The 21106-nt window shown below is 37.1% G+C and overlaps 2 pseudogenes; both read left to right on the top strand.

Moving 5' to 3' along the window:
- The first annotated feature begins 5645 nt into the window (after positions 1-5645).
- LOC149022809 (glutathione transferase GST 23-like) lies at positions 5646-10210 on the top strand (annotated as a pseudogene).
- Positions 10211-14301: 4091 nt separating this feature from the next.
- LOC149022808 (glutathione transferase GST 23-like) lies at positions 14302-20878 on the top strand (annotated as a pseudogene).
- The last annotated feature ends 228 nt before the right edge of the window (positions 20879-21106 follow it).

Here is a 21106-nt window from a genome sequence, read left to right as displayed (position 1 = left end):
TATAAGCTTTTGAAGCTTGCCAAACTCATAGAACAGCAAATGGGTTCGTGAGTTCTTCATCATCACTTGGGCACCAACACCATCGTCACCATAACCGAGTAGCAAACCATCACTGCAACACTAGAACCCAAATCTTCTCTGCTCCTTTATTCTTCTCGCTGCTTTGATATTTCCCAAATTCTTTTCCTGAAAAATTTGCCTTTCAACGTTTATTGAATAAAATAATATTTAGGAGAATGTATTTTGAAATCCAAGAATGCTTTTCAAATTCCATTTAACGATTGGGGGGAGGCTTTTTATTAGTTTTGTCAACTATTACATTACATCGTTTTATCCGAATCAACGTGGAAGAGATACAAAAGATGAGAAGGTATGAGAGAGACCAAATCAAACCGACTATCAGGAAGAAGACATGGAGGAAACAATATTGATCGACGCCGGAGGCACTCACTTCACTCTGCATGATGAAAAGTTAAAGGATTGTTCTCGAATTTCGTCTGAAGATTCACCACAGGAGGATATTTTACCCACCAGAAGTAGAAGAGAGCCTCGATTAGCATGCGAGAAGGCCGCCGTCCCATGAAAGAAACTAAAGAGAAAACGTGTGGGGAAGGAAGAAGTTGAAGAAGATTGAGTATTTCGGTTTTAACAATAAAATTAATGGACAATAATTTGTGATTCTCAAGAAAATACTTTTTTAATTGAGGGTACTTTGGGTTTTTAAGAAAATATTTAACAGTAAATAATTTTACTAGAAAAGTTAATAGAAGGGAAATGTTTGATATATTTGTTAGGTAAGAGGAGAAGTAAATGATATTATCCAATTAAGAAGGGCCTAAGTACCATTTGGTCAGATAAGAGAGGAGGTAAGTGATATTTACCAAATTTTCTAAATTTTCATTTTGAAACTCCTATCCATAAGACGCATTTGGCTAATTGCGCAACACTAAAGCTGCCTACGCGTTTTGTTTTTGTTTTTGTTTTTTGGTTTTAGTGGCGTTTTTTAAAAAAAAAAGGGTAACTCAAGATTGACAGAATTAATCTAGATCATAGACAACTCAGTGTTGCACATTAATTGCACAGCACTGAAGTTCAACCCCAATAACACACCCACTAGAATCCACAGAAATGCTTTTACTTTGCCAACTGGTAAATAAAAAAGTTTCTCTCTTCTTCTTCTTTTTCTTTTTTCTTTTCTTTTTTTTTTTATTGGTTTCAACGCCTTCCCCCTTTCATTCTTGCTTCTCTTTTCTGTTTGATTCGTTAGTTGCTTTCTAAGGTTTTCTATAGATCTGTTGATCTATTCGATTTTTTTCTCTTTGTTCTTTCCACCCTACATTCCTGCTTATTACTGAAATTCTACCATAGGTGTGTTTTCCTCTATGCTTTTTATTTTTATTTGGTATATTTTGCAATAAAAAAAATTGGTAAATAATCTGTAAAATAGCATTAATTTTTTACAAAATAAATTTTCTTGTAAGTTTTAAAAATTTAATATCAATCAACACAAAATACAAACTTATAGGTGTGTCAATCGGGATGTCATCTTGAGTAATAATAACAAAACATTAATACATAACAAAACCCAACTCCTAATGATGATAAAGAAACTGATAAAGAGTCAAAGAAAAGGTCTCAAAAATCACAAGAAAACCTCAAAAAAGATGCACTCTACAAATATCACCCAACTTCCTTGGATCTGAGGCAAACCTTTGAACCCCAACAACCCCCCCCCCCTTTCCCCTTTGTAATGCCAGTTCATTAGTATGCTTATTCCTGGCCAAACATCTTCATTTGGATTACCCAATTACCAGAAAATATGAAGTACGTAGTTCTTACAGTTCAAAATCTCCCGGAAACAACGCTTGATTAGTGACCGAGTTCAACAAAAATGACGCCCCACAAACCACATAGCCACTGGTATTGAGTAATGTGCGGCTCTAAGAAGCACTACAGGTGCTTAATGCCAGAGGGTCAACATTTAGTGTGTGTACTTCTTGAGTGGAACCATGACTGCTCAAGCGAGTCCAAGGTTTGCTATTTTAAGCGTCATTGTTTTATGATCCATTAGGACGGCATTTGTTTTTACGAAATAAAGGTGGGGGTGGGAAAATTCTTGAAAAAAAATTTCCTATTTTTCATTTAATCTTCTAAAAGTGTTGATTGTTTGGTTGCTTGGGGTGGAAAAGTTAGATACAAATTTATTTAGATTAAGGAAACTTGTCTGGTGAAGTAGTAATTCAATTTCCTACCTCAAGTTTTTTCAAAACGCCACAAAATATGTGGGACTTGTGAAAAAGTAAAAATATGAGACACACAATTAACATTTTTCCACATTTACGTTTTCTTCTCCCTCACCCCATTACACATAGGGCCCACATATTTATCTTTCCCACCCCACCTTTGCAAACAAATGCAGCCTAGAAGATTGTGAAGCTTCATATCCCTATGTAATACTCCACGACAATGGTAGAAATTTTATTAAAAATAATAAATGTAAATTACTGCATTAACCTCACTTATAACCATTAGAGCCACTGAGTCACATGTCCTTTAAGAACAATCGCAAAAACAAATGAATGCTATTTTCATGGAAAAATAAAAAATAGGTGGAGCCTTGTTTTTTACTTTTGATTATGTTTTCAACTTTTTAAGTAGAAATAAGTTGTATAAATTATACTAAACACTGCTATTTCTATTTATTTGGATAAAAATAAAAAATAAAAATCATGCCAAAGACTGGCAAATGAGATAAAAGTGATGTTTTACCTTGAAATGCACAGTTCCGTGTTTCCTTTCAAATTGTTCCTCTCTTATTCTATAACAATCGTTAAATTAATTTCTTTTCTGATTTTGTTATCATCAATTCCAAATCAAAATCATCTCCCCAAATGATGAACTCTTTGTGTTCCCTTTACACTTTTTAACCACAAAATCATGTAAGGCCCCGCAAATGAAAAATGATTAAAAAAAATGGGACCCAAAATGGTATCCTATGCCCCCCCCCCCCCAAATATTCGTGGTCAGCAAGTGTCGCTTCCCATCAAGGTCGTTGATCCAGACTTCTCAATTCTTTAGTGTTGGTTTGAGGGTTGTGAGAATATTGAGGAAAATGCAACAATGGCTGGGTTCCTAGAATATTTGGATTGCTTTTAAATCGAGACTGTCAATGACCCAAAAACCGTTCAAAATGCTGGTTTGACCGGTTGAACCAGCAAATCACAACCCAAGAAAACAAACCCATCAACCATTGACATAGCACTAAAGGTCTGCAATCTAGACCATCATTTCACCAAAAATAAAATAATGTCCAGACTATAAAACACTAACTTCAATTTAATTCGATATTAATCCGTAATCTTTAATAAAAGCCTCCATCATCTCAACTTAATCTTTATAAAGGGTCGTTATTAAACTCGATGGCACCTGCCCATTATAGCCTATTACATATTCGTGAAATAAAAAAAGTCAATTAACAAGCAAAATACTGCAAAAGAAATACTGTAGATTACATAATCTAATCAATTACAGCTTTTGGTCACAAGAAATTGGACTCTTTAGAGAAACAATGTCAAGGAAAAATTAGTCATTTTACATTAAAATAAAATAAGCGAAGTTTAATACATGATTGACTTTGCTAATCTCATAGAGTATGTAAGGGACATCGATTACACTCAAATGCAGGACCGGCTCACAAGAAACTGATGATTAATATGTATTTTGAAGGAGGGGTGTGGAGGGAGGTGAAGGTGAGAGGAACTAGAATGCCCCAGGTGCATCAATATGTAGAGGTTAATTGGGTTTTCAGTGTGATGGAGGTGGAGGTGAGAGGAAATAGAACGCCCCAGGTGCAGCAGATTCTAGAGGTTTATTGGGTTTTGCCTGTGATGGAGGTGGAGGTGAGAGGAAATAGAACGCCCCAGGTGCAGTAGGTTTTAGAGGTTTAATGGGTTTTGCATGTGGAGGTGGAGGGGAGAAGAAATAGAATGCCCCAGGTGCAGCCGATTCTAGAGGTTTATTGGGTTTTGCTTGTGATGGAGGTGGAGGTGAGAGGAAATAGAACGCCCCAGTCGCATCAGGATGTAGAGGTTTAATGGGTTTTGCTTGTGATGGAGGTGGAGGTGAGAGGAAATAGAATGCCCCAGGTGCAGAAGATTCTAGAGGTTTATTGGGTTTTGATTGTGATGGAGGTGGAGGTGAGAGGAAATAGAACGCGCCAGGTGCAGCAGGTTTTAGAGATTTAATGGATTTTGCATGCGATGGAGGTGGGGGTGAAAAGAAATAGAATGCCCCAGGTGCAGCAGGTTCTAGAGGTTTAATGGGTTTTTCATGTGATGGAGGTGGAGGTGAGAAGAAATAGAATGCCCCAGGTGCAGCAGGTTGTAGAGGTTTATCGAGCCCTCCATGTTTATGAACTGGGTGATTAACCAAGGTCGGACGGATGCAAAAGAGCATTGAAAACTGAAGAAAAAGGATGAGAAAGAGAAATTGAAGACCACACTTCCCCATCATTGTAAGGTAAGGTTCTATCCTTGATGCCTCTGCAAATGGGAAGGGGAGAGAGAGATATATTTATAGAGTTGTAAGGTGGAGAAAATAGGAGTTTGTGGTTCTATTAATATACCCAATTTCACCACTTCACAACCACCACCAACACTAATCCACTAATGCAGTTCTTCTTTTCTATCAATAGGTAACCTATAGAGTCAGGAAACAGTTCTAGCTCACAAGATTCTCGTAACCATTTTAAAGAACAAGTTTAGCAAAGAAATACAAGCTTTCATCTTCTATTTAATTATTAGACCTTAGCACATAAACATAATGTATAAGCTAAAGTCCTAGGCGAAGCTTTGTTCTGAATGACATTTACAGTTATTTGATCTCAAGAAGTCCAGCAGTATCAGTAGCGTCATTGTTCTCCTGGATCCTTTGGCTTCGCTTGAGATTCTTCAATTTCTTGAAACATTTTCACAAAACTGTTGCAATTTGCAACATAGGAAGAAGGAAACCCACATCAATAATCAATGAAAAGAAAATAATATTTTATAAACCAAACAAAGCTAGAGAACTCACCATGATAAAATCATTGTATTCATTATGACGACATGGAGAAGTAGAAGTGCAAATAAGAAGATTTTCATTTTTCCTTCCATTTGGCATTTTTAATCCTCACTGAAACTTTCGGTTTGGTGTGCAAAATCGTTCCAGCAATTGGTTTGAAACATTGTTGAGCCGAATCAAAATACCGGTTTTACTTCACTTAAAACAACCACAATATCACATGGGTTTAATCAACGGTTACTGGAGTTTTAGACGACGTGATTTCATCGCCGCTTTCGCAGCTCAGTGTTGTGTTTCAAAATTGAAATAAGACAGCTGCACTGGAGTCTAAAGAATCAGGTCAATCGAAGAAACTGCTGACGTTTGAAACCAACCAAATGGATTCAAATACAAGTTTGAAGTCCATGCACCATATCCAATCCAAGCTCTAGTGCATGAACCTATCCATGTTATCTTACACTTTCAAGGAATTTGCATGCTTTACTTATCCTGAGTCTCTATAAATTGATGAAGAGAGAGAGAGAGAGAGAGAGAGGAGAGAGAGAGAGAGATTAATAATACCGACTCACAAAAGGGTTTTGGAGATGGGAAAGGCAAAGTTGCTTGGGACTCCTAGCATCTAGCATTCCTAGCCGTAGGATTGAATGGGCTTTAAAGATCAAAGGTGTAGAATATGAGTACATAGAAGAAGACCTAGCAAACAAAAGCTCCCTTCTTCTGCAATCTAACCCGATTCATAAGAAGGTTCCTGTCCTCATCCATGATGAGAAACCTATCGCAAAATCACTTGTTATCCTTGAGTAGATCGATGATACTTGGGATGGGTATCCTTTACTGCATGCAGCTCCTTATCAGAGAGCTATGGCTCGTTTCTGGGCTAAATTTGCAGATGAGAAGGTAATATATTACTAGTGTAGCTCTTCTTCTTCCATGGATCATTTTTTAGTTATTGTTTAACTGGTTAGGATCAAGAGTGTTCAGAATGAATAAGATTTTAACGTGGTTCGATCTTCAATGTGAAGTCTACGTCCATAGTGAAATCCCCAATCAACTATGTTTTGGGGAGAACCTTTATTATCTTTAAATAGAGATGGTAGTGTACATGATGTAGTATTTTACAATGAGTGGAGTTCTATAGAGAATGAGAACTTTTACAATGCTTAGGACTTTTAGTCTTTCTGTTATATTGAAAGACTAATATCCGATAACACTCCCCCTCAAGTTGGATCGAAGATAACATCTGAGGTCAACTTGGATAATAATTTTTGGAATGTTCCCTTGGATAAAGCTTTTGTGAAAATATCTGCAAGCTGCCCTTCACTTCTTATGAATGGAGTTGCAATAGTTCCATCTTGGACTTTCTCACGAATAAAATGACAATCAATCTCAATGTGTTTGGTTCTTTCATGAAATACTGGGTTGGAAGCAATGTGAGTAGCTGCTTGATTGTCACAGAAGAGCTTCATAGGTTGACTAAATTGTCAAATCCTAATTTGAAGAAGAGATCTGATCCATACCAATTCACTAGTTGCAGATGCCATTGCTCTATTCTCAGCTTCAGCACTGGAACGTGCAACCACACTTTGTTTTTTACTTTTCCAAGTGACTAGGTTTCCTCCAATAAATACGCATAAACTAGTAGTTGATTTTCGATCAATAGGATTACCCTCCCAATCAGCATCAGAGAATCCTTCAATAATAGTGTTCCCATTTTTCTTCATCCATATACCTCGTCCTGGAGATGACTTCAAGTAACATAGAATACAGTCTACCAATTCCATGTCCTTTGGTAGGAGCATGCATGAATTGGCTCACATAACTCACTGAATATGCAATATCAGGTCTAGTAATAGTAAGATAAATTAGCCGTCCTACTAATCGTTGGGAACAACCAATATCTTGCAGAGGAGTAGAATCACTGACCACTTTGCTATTATAGTCCATGGGAGAATTAGCTGGTTTCACACCCATTTTTCCAGTTTCTTTTAGAAGATCAAGAGTATACTTCCTTTGACAAATGAACAATCCCTTATTAGAGCTTGCAACTTCAATACCAAGAAAATATTGAAGTTTTCCCAGATCCTTGATGTCAAAAGTTTTACCCAAATATTGCTTGAGAGTAGTATTTCCTGATGATTATCTCCAGTTCCGGATAACTAAGTCATCAACATAGACTAAGACAACAAGCTGGTACCTTTAGTAGTTTTCTTGACAAACATTGAAGAGTCTGATCCACTTCTTTTGAATCCAAAAACTAGAAGGGCTGGTACTTAACTTCTCATACCACGCTCATGGTGGGGGAGGGGGGCCCCGGGGGGGGGGGCACCGGGGGGAGGGGGAGGGCGGGGGGGGGGGGGGGGGGGGGGGGGGGGGGGGGGGGGGGGGGGGGGCCCCGGGAGGGGGGATTGCTTAAGACCGTATATTGCCTTCTTCAACTTACAGGCAATACCATCTTGATGTTTCAATGGATGACCTGGAGGAACTTCCATGTATACTTCTTCTAGCAAATCTCCTTGTATGAATGCATTCTTTACGTCCATTTGAAAGAGAGGCCATTCACAATTGACGGCTATTGACATTAACACTCTTACAATGTTCATCTTCACTACAGGTGCAAACATTTCCTTATAGTCCACTCCATATGTTTGGGTATATCCTTTGGCAACAAGCCTAGCCTTGTATCTTTCGATTGTACCATCACTATTGTATTTTGTCTTATAGACCCATCGACAACCAACTGGGTGTACACCATTTGGAAGTGAAACAATATCCCATGTATGATTCTTATCAAGAGCCTTTAGTTCATCTTCCATAGCCTTCATCCATACTGATGAATTCTTGGCTTCAAAATAATTAATTGGTTCCTTATGATCCTCAATGGTAGTTAAAAATGCAAGGAATTGAGGAGAAATAGGATCATAACAAATATGAGATTGAATGGGATATTTTACTGCATGATATGTTGAGAAGTCATGCAATCTAATGGAAGGTTTAGAGACTCGAGTTGACCTTCGAACTTGTATAGATGATGTCTGCCCATTCTCGAGGTGGAACCAATATTTGTGGTTCTTCTTGAGTATCAAGATTGTTTTGTTGTTCAATGTCGATTGATGAGCTATCTGACATACTTGGTAATGGGATAGGAGCAAATTCCTGCACAACAAGTTCGTTATAATGATCCATATTCTCCCCCTGAATTTGACTCCTGTCGGGATAAACTTGTGAGTTTCATTAAAGGAAACATCACAAGAAATAAAAACTTTCTTGGTGGAAGGATTATAACATTTATAGTCTTTTTGTGATGTAGAGTAGCCCAAAAACACACACTTCTTCTGTGAGCGAGGATCAAGTTTGCTACCATGCTAAAAGTGAACATAAGCAACACAATCAAAGACTCTAAGATGAGTCATTGTAATTGGACGATTATAGAGAACCTCCAGTGGAATCTTGAATTGTAACACACTACTTGGAAGACGATTAATCAAATAACAACTTGTAAGAACAGCATCATACCAATAAATTTTGGGAAGATTTCCATGGAAAAGTAAAAAACGAGTCACCTTAAGCAAATGCCTATTCTTACGTTCAGCAACTCCATTTTGTTGAGGTGTGCCAACACATGATGTTTGATGCAAGATTTCCATATTTCTGAGATAGGACTGAAAATGAGTATTTGTATACTCTGTGCCATTATCTGTTCGCAAGGTTTTAATACTAGTCTGAAATTGAGTGTGAACCATATTGCAAAAGTCTTGAAATATTTGCAAAACTTCAGTTTTCGATCTCAATAAATATAACCACGTGGCTCGTGATTTATGATCAATAAAAGTAATGAAAAATTTAAAACCATCTCTAGAATCCACAGGAGAGTGCCAAACATCAGAATGCACAATCTCAAAACACGTACTGGAAACATGAGTACTGTTTGGAAAGGGCAACCTATGTTGCTTAGCAAAATGACAAGCATCACAACAACTGGAATCAAAAGAAAATGATGAATTCAAAAAATTTAGAATCCTATCAGAAGGATGGCCCATACGCCAATGCCAAAGTTGGGATTCCTCAGGGTTTCTCAAAGAAACCAAAGCACTATTTGGAGAGTCCAACACATAGAGACCATGTTGCAGGCGACCTTCACCAATCGTCATTCCGGTTCTACTGTCCTGAAATATTACTTTGTCCTTGGAAAAGATCACATGGCAATTCAAACTTTTAGTGATCTTGCTAACTGATAGTAAATTCATAGACAAAGATGGTACAAACAATGCATCTAAACACCATTCTTCAATTTCCATTTACATATATGATGCCTATTGATCTTTAGCTACTCGATCTTGCTGAAATTGAAAATAAAATTAAAGGAAGTTAAGAGTTGGAGAAGCTTGATGAGAAATCAATTTAGCTAAATTAATCAGTTAGATGTTCTAGTAGATGAAAATTGGCTACGGAATTAGAGTGGGAGAAGGAGTGGGAATACGTGATAGGAGATTTGGGATGGCAAAAACAGAGAGAAAGGAGTTCAACCCTTGACAGCGACATATGTTGAACTTCTTTCTTTGTGTTTTTTTCCAACCCACATCTCTTATAAGGTATTCCCACTACAATTGCAACTCCAGCTCTAACTCTTAATTTGGGATTCATTTTCATCTACTAGAACCTCAACCGATTAAACAACAATATATCTGTTCCTTGGGAGAATCTACAAGGGTTTAGGGAAAACAGAAGCTAGGTTAAGGGTAGTGTTCGTTTTTAATTATTCATGTGTTGTTGTGATGAGTGTAGGCTTTGGTAGGTGTATGGCAAGCGTGTTGTGCCCAAGAAGAGGAACAAGACAGAGCTGTAGAGTCTGCACAAGAGAAGCTGAGGATTCTTGAGAAGCAGGTTGAAGGGAAGAAATTCTTTGGAGGAGAGAAGACTGGATTTCTAGATATGGTAATGGGTTGGATACCTTTATGGCTCATTGCCTTGGAAGAAGTTTGGAGGAATGAAACTACTTGATGCTGAGACTCTTCCTTTACTCCATGAATGGTCTCAGAATTTCATCCAAGTTCCTGTTATCAAAGAAAACCTACCACCCAAAGAGAATGTTGTCAGTTACTTCCAGTTTGGCCGAAACTACATGCTTTCATTGGGAGCCAAAAAAAAATGATGCTTTTCATTGTTGTATTTATGCTTTTTTTTTTTTGCTCTATTTATGCTTTCATTTTCTGTAAGAGAATGCTGATAAATTATCAGCCAATTTTCTATATAATTAGTATAAAATTTTTGAGAGAAGAGGAGACGTGTTCTCTTGATATAATTGAGAGGGATTACAAGGAACAACTTAATGCTATTTACAGGGATGTAGAGGCTAAAGAAGCTAGAATGGTTGAGATGGGATCATATAAACATTTGAAGCTTGCCAAACTCATAGAACATCAAATGGGTTCGTGAGTTCTTCATTATCACTTGAGCACCAACAGCATCCTCACCATAACCGAGTCGTAAACCATCACTGCAACACTAGAACCCAAATCTTCTCTGCTCCTTTATTCTTCTCGCTGCTTTGATATTTCCCAGATTCTTTTCCTGAAAAATTTGCCTTTCAACGTTTACTGAATACAATAATATTTAGGAGAATGTATTTTGAAATCCAAGAATGCTTTTCAAATTCCATTTAACGATTGGGGGAGGCTTTTTATTAGTTTTGTCAACTATTACATTACATCTTTTTATCCGAATCAACGTGGAAGAGATACAAAAGATGAGAAGGTATGAGAGAGACCAAATCAAACCGACTATCAGGAAGAAGACATGGTGGAAACAATATTGATCGACGCCGGAGGCACTCACTTCACTCTGCATGATGAAAAGTTAAAGGATTGTTCTCGAATTTCGTCTGAAGATTCACCACAGGAGGATATTTTACCCACCAGAAGTAGAGCATGCGAGAAGGCCGCCGTCCCATGAAAGAAACTAAAGAGAAAACGTGTGGGGAAGGAAGAAGTTGAAGAAGATTGAGTATTTCCGGTTTTAACAATAAAATTAATGGACAATAATTTGTGATTCTCAAGAAAATACTTTTTTAATTGAGGGTACTTTGGGTTTTTAAGAAAATATTTAACAGTAAATAATTCTACTAGAAAAGTTAATAGAAGGGAAAGGTTTGATATATTTGTTAGGTAAGAGGAGAAGTAAATGATATTATCCAATTAAGAAGGGCCTAAGTACCATTTGGTCAACTAAGAGAGGAGGTAAGTGATATTTACCAAATTTTCTAAATTTTCATTTTGAAACTCCTCTCCATAAGACACATTTGGCTAATTGCGCAACACTAAAGCTGCCTACGCGTTTTGTTTTTGTTTTTGTTTTTTGGTTTTAGTGGCGTTTTTTAAAAAAAAAAGGGTAACTCAAGATTGATAGAATTAATCTAGATCATAGACAACTCAGTGTTGCACATTAATTGCACAGCACTGAAGTTCAACCCCAATAACACACCCACTAGAATCCACAGAAATGCTTTTACTTTGCCAACTGGTAAATAAAAAAGTTTCTCTCTTCTTCTTCTTTTTCTTTCTTTCTTTTATTTTTTTTATTGGTTTCAACGCCTTCCCCCTTTCATTCTTGCTTCTCTTTTCTGTTTGATTCGTTAGTTGCTTTCTAAGGTTTTCTATAGATCTGTTGATCTATTCGATTTTTTTCTCTTTGTTCTTTCCACCCTACATTCCTGCTTATTACTGAAATTCCACCATAGGTGTGTTTTGCTCTATGCTTTTTATTTTTATTTGGTATATTTTGCAATAAAAAAAATTGGTAAATAATCTGTAAAATAGCATTAATTTTTTACAAAATAAATTTTCTTGTAAGTTTTAAAAATTTAATATCAATCAACACAAAATACAAACTTATAGGTGTGTCAATCAGATGTCATGCTGAGTAATAATAACAAAACATTAATACATAACAAAACCCAACTCCTAATGATGATAAAGAAACTGATAAAGAGTCAAAGAAAAGGTCTCAAAAATCACAAGAAAACCTCAAAAAAGATGCACTCTACAAATATCACCCAACTTCCTTGGATCTGAGGCAAACCTTTGAACCCCAACAACCCCCCCCCCCCCTTTCCCCTTTGTAATGCCAGTTCATTAGTATGCTTATTCCTGGCCAAACATCTTCATTTGGATTACCCAATTACCAGAAAATATGAAGTACGTAGTTCTTACAGTTCCCGGAAACAACGCTTGATTAGTGACCAGTTCAGCAAAAATGACGCCCCACAAACCACATAGCCACTGGTATTGAGTAATGTGCGGCTCTAAGAAGCACTACAGGTGCTTAATGCCAGAGGGTCAACATTTAGTGTGTGTACTTCTTGAGTGGAACCATGACTGCTCAAGCGAGTCCAAGGTTTGCTATTTTAAGCGTCATTGTTTTATGATCCATTAGGACAGCATTTGTTTTCTGAAATAAAGGTGGGGGTAGGAAAATTCTTGAAAAAAAATTTCCTATTTTTCATTTAATCTTCTAAAAGTGTTGATTGTTTGGTTGCTTGGGGTGGAAAAGTTAGATACAAATTTATTTAGATTAAGGAAACTTGTCTGGTGAAGTAGTAATTCAATTTCCTACCTCAAGTTTTTTCAAAACGCCACAAAATATGTGGGACTTGTGAAAAAGTAAAAATATGAGACACACAATTAACATTTTTCCACATTTACATTTTCTTCTCCCTCACCCCATTACACATAGGGCCCACATATTTATCTTTCCCACCCCACCTTTGCAAACAAATGCAGCCTAGAAGATTGTGAAGCTTCATATCCCTATGTAATACTCCACGACAATGGTAGAAATTTTATTAAAAATAATAAATGTAAATTACTGCATTAACCTCACTTATAACCATTAGAGCCACTGAGTCACATGTCCTTTAAGAACAATCGCAAAAACAAATGAATGCTATTTTCATGGAAAAATAAAAAATAGGTGGAGCCTTGTTTTTTACTTTTGATTATGTTTTCAACTTTTTAAGTAGAAATAAGTTGTATAAATTATACTAAACACTGCAATTTCTATTTATTTGGATAAAAATAAAAAATAAAAATCATGCCAAAACTGCCAAATGAGATAAAAGTGATGTTTTACCTTGAAATGCACAGTTCTTTGTTTCCTTTCAAATTGTTCCTCTCTTATTCTATAACAATCGTTAAATTAATTTCTTTTCTAATTTTGTTATCATCAATTCCAAATCAAAATCATCTCCCCAAATGATGAACTCTTTGTGTTCCCTTTACACTTTTTAACCACAAAATCATGTAAGGCCCCGCAAATGAAAAATGATTAAAAAAAAATGGGACCCAAAATGGTATCCTATGCCCCCCCCCCAAATACTCGTGGTCAGCAAGTGTCGCTTCCCATCAGGGTCGTTGATCTAGACTTCTCAATTCTTTAGTGTTGGTTTGAGGGTTGTGAGAATATTGAGGAAAATGCAGCAATGGCTGGGTTCCTAGAATATTTGGATTGCTTTTAAATCGAGACTGTCAATGACCCAAAAACCGTTCAAAATGCTGGTTTGACCGGTTGAACCAGCAAATCACAACCCAAGAAAACAAACCCATCAACCATTGACATAGCACTAAAGGTCTGCAATCTAGACCATCATTTCACCAAAAATAAAATAATGTCCAGACTATAAAACACTAACTTCAATTTAATTCGATATTAATCCGTAATCTTTAATAAAAGCCTCCATCATCTCAACTTAATCTTTATAAAGGGTCGTTATTAAACTCGATGGCACCTGCCCATTATAGCCTATTACATATTCGTGAAATAAAAAAAGTCAATTAACAAGCAAAATACTGCAAAAGAAATATTGTAGATTACATAATCTAATCAATTACAGCTTTTGGTCACAAGAAATTGGACTCTTTAGAGAAACAATGTCAAGGAAAAATTAGTCATTTTACATTAAAATAAAATAAGCGAAGTTTAATACATGATTGACTTTGCTAATCTCATAGAGTATGTAAGGGACATCGATTACACTCAAATGCAGGACCGGCTCACAAGCAACTGATGATTAATATGTATTTTGAAGGAGGGGTGTGGAGGGAGGTGAAGGTGAGAGGAACTAGAATGCCCCAGGTGCATCAATATGTAGAGGTTAATTGGGTTTTCAGTGTGATGGAGGTGGAGGTGAGAGGAAATAGAACGCCCTGGTGCAGTAGATTCTAGAGGTTTATTGGGTTTTGCCCTGTGATGGAGGTGGAGGTGAGAGGAAATAGAACGCCCCGTGCAGTAGGTTTTAGAGGTTTAATGGGTTTTGCATGTGGAGGTGGAGGGGAGAGAAATAGAATGCCCAGAGCAGCCGATTCTAGAGGTTTATTGGGTTTTGCTTGTGATGGAGGTGGAGGTGAGAGGAAATAGAAAGCCGACGCCGCAGAGGATTGTAGAGGTTTAATGGGTTTTGCTTGTGATGGAGGTGGAGGTGAGAGGAAATAGAATGCCGCCAGGAGAAGATTCTAGAGGTTTATTGGGTTTTGATTGTGATGGAGGGGGGGGGGGGGGGGAAAAGAGGGGGGGGGGGGGGGGGGGGTTTTAGAGATTTAATGGATTTTGCATGCGATGGAGGTGGGGGTGAAAAGAAATAGAATGCCCCTAGTGCAGCAGGTTCTAGAGGTTTAATGGGTTTTTCATGTGATGGAGGTGGAGGTGAGAAGAAATAGAATGCCCCAGGTGCAGCAGGTTGTAGAGGTTTATCGAGCCCTCCATGTTTATGAACTGGGTGATTAACCAAGGTCGGACGGATGCAAAAGAGCATTGAAAACTGAAGAAAAAGGATGAGAAAGAGAAATTGAAGACCACACTTCCCCATCATTGTAAGGTAAGGTTCTATCCTTGATGCCTCTGCAAATGGGAAGGGGAGAGAGAGATATATTTATAGAGTTGTAAGGTGGAGAAAATAGGAGTTTGTGGTTCTATTAATATACCCAATTTCACCACTTCACAACCACCACCAACACTAATCCACTAATGCAGTTCTTCTTTTCTATCAATAGGTAACCTATAGAGTCAGGAAACAGTTCTAGCTCACAAGATTCTCGTAACCATTTTAAAGAACAAGTTTAGCAAAGAAATACAAGCTTTCATCTTCTATTTAATTATTAGACCTTAGCACATAAACATAATGTATAAGCTAAAGTCCTAGGCGAAGCTTTGTTCTGAATGACATTTACAGTTATTTGATCTCAAGAAGTTCAGCAGTATCAGTAGCGTCATTGTTCTCCTGGATCCTTTGGCTTCCCTTGAGATTCTTCAATTTCTTGAAACATTTTCACAAAACTGTTGCAATTTGCAACATAGGAAGAAGGAAACCCACATCAATAATCAATGAAAAGAAAATAATATTTTATAAACCAAACAAAGCCAGAGAACTCACCATGATAAAATCATTGTATTCATTATGACGACATGGAGAAGTAGAAGTGCAAATAAGAAGATTTTCATTTTTCCTTCCATTTGGCATTTTTAATCCTCACTGAAACTTTCGGTTTGGTGTGCAAAATCGTTCCAACAATTGGTTTGAAACATTGTTGAGCCGAATCAAAATACCCGTTTTACTTCACTTAAAACAACCACAATATCACATGGGTTTAATCAACGGTTACTGGAGTTTTAGACGACGTGATTTCATCGCCGCTTTCGCAGCTCAGTGTTGTGTTTCAAAATTGAAATAAGATAGCTGCACTGGAGTCTAAAGAATCAGGTCAATCGAAGAAACTGCTGACGTTTGAAACCAACCAAATGGATTCAAATACAAGTTTGAAGTCCATGCACCATATCCAATCCAAGCTCTAGTGCATGAACCTATCCATGTTATCTTACACTTTCAAGGAATTTGCATGCTTTACTTATCCTGAGTCTCTATAAATTGATGAAGAGAGAGAGAGAGAGAAAGATTAATAATACTGACTCACAAAAGGGTTTTGGAGATGGGAAAGGCAAAGTTGCTTGGGACTCCTAGTATCTAGCATTCCTAGCTGTAGGATTGAATGGGCTTTAAAGATCAAAGGTGTAGAATATGAGTACATAGAAGAAGACCTAGCAAACAAAAGCTCCCTTCTTCTGCAATCTAACCCGATTCATAAGAAGGTTCCTGTCCTCATCCATGATGAGAAACCTATCGCAAAATCACTTGTTATCCTTGAGTAGATCGATGATACTTGGGATGGGTATCCTTTACTGCATGCAGCTCCTTATCAGAGAGCTATGGCTCGTTTCTAGGCTAAATTTGCAGATGAGAAGGTAATATATTACTAGTGTAGCTCTTCTTCTTCCATGGATTATTTTTTAGTTATTGTTTAACTGGTTAGGATCAAGAGTGTTCAGAATGAATAAGATTTTAACGTGGTTAGATCTTCAATGTGAAGTCTACGTCCACAGTGTAATCCCCAATCAACTATGTTCTGGGGAGAACCTTTATTATCTTTAAATAGAGATGGTAGTGTACATGATGTAGTATTTTACAATGAGTGGAGTTCTATAGAGAATGAGAATTTTACAATGCTTAGGACTTTTAGTCTTTCTGTTATACTGAAAGACTAGTATCCGATAACACTCCCCCTCAAGTTGGATCGAAGATAACATCTGAGGTCAACTTGGATAATAATTTTTGGAATGTTCCCTTGGATAAAGCTTTTGTGAAAATATCTGCAAGCTGCTCTTCACTTCTTATGAATGGAGTTGCAATAGTTCCATCTTGGACTTTCTCACGAATAAAATGACAATCAATCTCAATGTGTTTGGTTCTTTCATGAAATACTGGGTTGGAAGCAATGTAAGTAGCTGCTTGATTGTCACAAAAGAGCTTCATAGGTTGACTAAACTGTCAAATCCTAATTCTTGAAGAAGAGCTCTGATCCATACCAATTCACTAGTTGTAGATGCCATTGCTCTATTCTCAGCTTCAGCACTGGAACGTGCAACAACACTTTGTTTTTTACTTTTCCAAGTGACTAGGTTTCCTCCAACAAATACGCAGAAACTAGTAGTTGATTTTCGATCAATAGGATTACCCGCCCAATCAGCACCAGAGAATCCTTCAATAATAGTGTTCCCATTTTTCTTCATCCATATACCTCGTCCTGGAGATGACTTCAAGTAACATAGAATACAGTCTACCAATTCCATATGTTCTTTGGTAGGAGCATGCATGAATTGGCTCACATAACTCACTGAATATGCAATATCAGGTCTAGTAATAGTAAGATAAATTAGTCGTCCTACTAATCGTTGGGAACAACCAATATCTTGCAGAGGAGTAGAATCACTGACCACTTTGCTATTATAGTCCATGGGAGAATTAGCTGGTTTCACACCCATTTTTCCAGTTTCTTTTAGAAGATCAAGAGTATACTTCCTTTGACAAATGAACAATCCCTTATTAGAGCTTACCCAAATATTGCTTGAGAGTAGTATTTCCTGATGATTATCTCCAGTGATAACTAAGTCATCAACATAGACTAAGACGACAACTGTACCTTTAGTAGTTTTCTTGACAAACATTGAAGAGTCTGATCCACTTCTTTTGAATCCAAAAACTAGAAGGGCTGTACTTAACTTCTCATACCACGCTCATGGTGATTGCTTAAGACCGTATATTGCCTTCTTCAACTTACAGGCAATAACATCTTGATGTTTCAATGGATGACCTGGAGGAACTTCCATGTATACTTCTTCTAGCAAATCTCCTTGTATGAATGCATTCTTTACGTCCATTTGAAAGAGAGGCCATTCACAATTGACGGCTATTGACATTAACACTCTTACAGTGTTCATCTTCACTACAGGTGCAAACATTTCCTTATAGTCCACTCCATATGTTTGGGTATATCCTTTGGCAACAAGCCTAGCCTTGTATCTTTCGATTGTACCATCACTATTGTATTTTGTCTTATAGACCCATCGACAACCAACTGGGTGTACACCATTTGGAAGTGAAACAATATCCCATGTATGATTCTTATCAAGAGCCTTTAGTTCATCTTCCATAGCCTTCATCCATACTGATGAATTCTTGGCTTCAAAATAATTAATTGGTTCCTTATGATCCTCAATGGTAGTTAAAAATGCAAGGAATTGAGGAGAAATACGATCATAACAATTATGAGATTGAATGGGATATTTTACTGCATGATATGTTGAGAAGTCATGCAATCTAATGGAAGGTTTAGAGACTCGAGTTGACCTTCGAACTTGTATAGATGATGTCTGCCCATTCTCGAGGTGGAACCAATATTTGTGGTTCTTCTTGAGTATCAAGATTGTTTTGTTGTTCAATGTCGATTGATGAGCTATCTGACATACTTGGTAATGGGATAGGAGCAAATTCCTGCACAACAAGTTCGTTATAATGATCCATATTCTCCCCCTGAATTTGACTCCTGTCAGGATAAAACTTGTGAATTTCATTAAAGGAAACATCACGAGAAATAAAAACTTTCTTGGTGGAAGGATTATAACATTTATAGCCTTTTTGTGATTTCGAGTAGCCCAAAAACACACACTTCTGTGAGCGAGGATCAAGTTTGCTACCATGCTGCAAGTGAACATAAGCAACACAACCAAAGACTCTAAGATGAGTCATTGTAATTGGACGATTATAGAGAACCTCCAGTGGAATCTTGAATTGTAACACACTACTTGGAAGACGATTAATCAAATAACAACTTGTAAGAACAGCATCAAACCAATAAATTTTGGGAAGATTTCCATGGAAAAGTAAAGAACGAGTCACCTCAAGCAAATGCCTATTCTTATGTTCAGCAACTCCATTTTGTTGAGGTGTGCCAACACATGATGTTTGATACAAGATTTTCCATATTTCTGAGATAGGACTGAAAATGAATGTTTGTATACTCTGTGCCATTATCTGTTCGCAAGGTTTTAATACTAGTCTGAAATTGAGTGTGAACCATATTGCAAAAGTCTTGAAATATCTGCAAAACTTCAGTTTTCGATCTCAATAAATATAACCACGTGGCTCGTGATTTATCATCAATAAAAGTAATGAAAATTTTAAAACCATCTCTAGAATCCACAGGAGAGTGCCAAACATCAGAATGCACAATCTCAAAACACGTACTGGAAACATGAGTACTGTTTGGAAATGGCAACCTATGTTGCTTAGCAAAATGACAAGCATCACAACAACTGGAATCAAAAGAAAATGATGAATTCAAAAAATTTAGAATCCTATCAGAAGGATGGCCCATACGCCAATGCCAAAGTTGGGATTCCTCAGGGTTTCTCAAAGAAACCAAAGCACTATTTGGAGAGTCCAACACATAGAGACCATGTTGCAGGCGACCTTCACCAATCGTCATTCTGGTTCTACTGTCCTGAAATATTAATTTGTCCTTGGAAAAGATCACATGGCAATTCAAACTTTTAGTGATCTTGCTAACTGATAGTAAATTTATAGACAAAGATGGTACAAACAATGCATCTAAACACCATTCTTAAATTTCCATTTACATATATGATGCCTATTGATCTTTAGCTACTCGATCTTGCTGAAATTGAAAATAAAATTAAAGGAAGTTAAGAGTTGGAGAAGCTTGATGAGAAATCAATTTAGCTAAATTAATCAGTTAGATGTTCTAGTAGATGAAAATTGGCTACGGAATTAGAGTTGGAGGAGTGGGAATACGTCATAGGAGATTTGGGATGGCAAAAACAGAGAGAAAGGAGTTCAACCCTTGACAGCGACATATGTTGAACTTCTTTCTTTGTGTTTTTTTCCAACCCACATCTCTTATAAGGTATTCCCACTACAATTGCAACTCCAGCTCTAACTCTTAATTTGGGATTCATTTTCATCTACTAGAACCTCAACCGATTAAACAACAATATATCTGTTCCTTGGGAGAATCTACAAGGGTTTAGGGAAAACAGAAGCTAGGTTAAGGGTAGTGTTCGTTTTTAATTATTCATGTGTTGTTGTGATGAGTGTAGGCTTTGGTAGGTGTATGGCAAGCGTGTTGTGCCCAAGAAGAGGAACAAGACAGAGCTGTAGAGTCTGCACAAGAGAAGCTGAGGATTCTTGAGAAGCAGGTTGAAGGGAAGAAATTCTTTGGAGGAGAGAAGACTGGATTTCTAGATATGGTAATGGGTTGGATACCTTTATGGCTCATTGCCTTGGAAGGAGTTGGAGGAATGAAACTACTTGATGCTGAGACTCTTCCTTTACTCCATGAATGGTCTCAGAATTTCATCCAAGTTCCTGTTATCAAAGAAAACCTACCACCCAAAGAGAATGTTGTCAGTTACTTCCAGTTTGGCCGAAACTACATGCTTTCATTGGGAGCCAAAAAAAAAAAGATGCTTTTCATTGTTGTATTTATGCTTTGTTTTTTTTGCTCTACTTATGCTTTCATTTTCTGTAAGAGAATGCTAATAAATTATCAGCCAACTTTTTTACAATATAATTAGTAGAAAATTTTTGAGAGAAGAGGAGACGGGTTCTCTTGATATAATTGAGAGGGATTACAAGGAACAACTTAATGCTATTTACAGGGATGTAGAGGCTAAAGAAGCTAGAATGGTTGAGATGGGATCATATAAGCATTTGAAGCTTGCTAAACTCATAGAACATCAAATGGGTTCGTGAGTTCTTCATCATCACTTGAGCACCAACACCATCCTCACCATAACCGAGTAGTAAACCATCACTGCAACACTAGAACCCAAATCTTCTCTGCTCCTTTATTCTTCTCGCTGCTTTGATATTTCCCAGATTCTTTTCCTGAAAAATTTGCCTTTCAACGTTTACTGAATAAAATAATATTTAGGAGAATGTATTTTGAAATCCAAGAATGCTTTTCAAATTCCATTTAACGATTGGGGGGAGGCTTTTTATTAGTTTTGTCAACTATTACATTACATCTTTTTATCCGAATCAACGTGGAAGAGATACAAAAGATGAGAAGGTATGAGAGAGACCAAACCAAACCGACTATCAGGATGAAGACATGGAGGAAACAATATTGATCGACGCCGGAGG

Source organism: Hakea prostrata, chromosome 3, assembly GCF_041222555.1.
Source record: "Hakea prostrata isolate BN-2017 chromosome 3, UWA_Hpros_2, whole genome shotgun sequence".
NCBI lineage: Eukaryota > Viridiplantae > Streptophyta > Magnoliopsida > Proteales > Proteaceae > Hakea > Hakea prostrata.
This window is presented reverse-complemented; position numbering and strand designations above follow the sequence as displayed.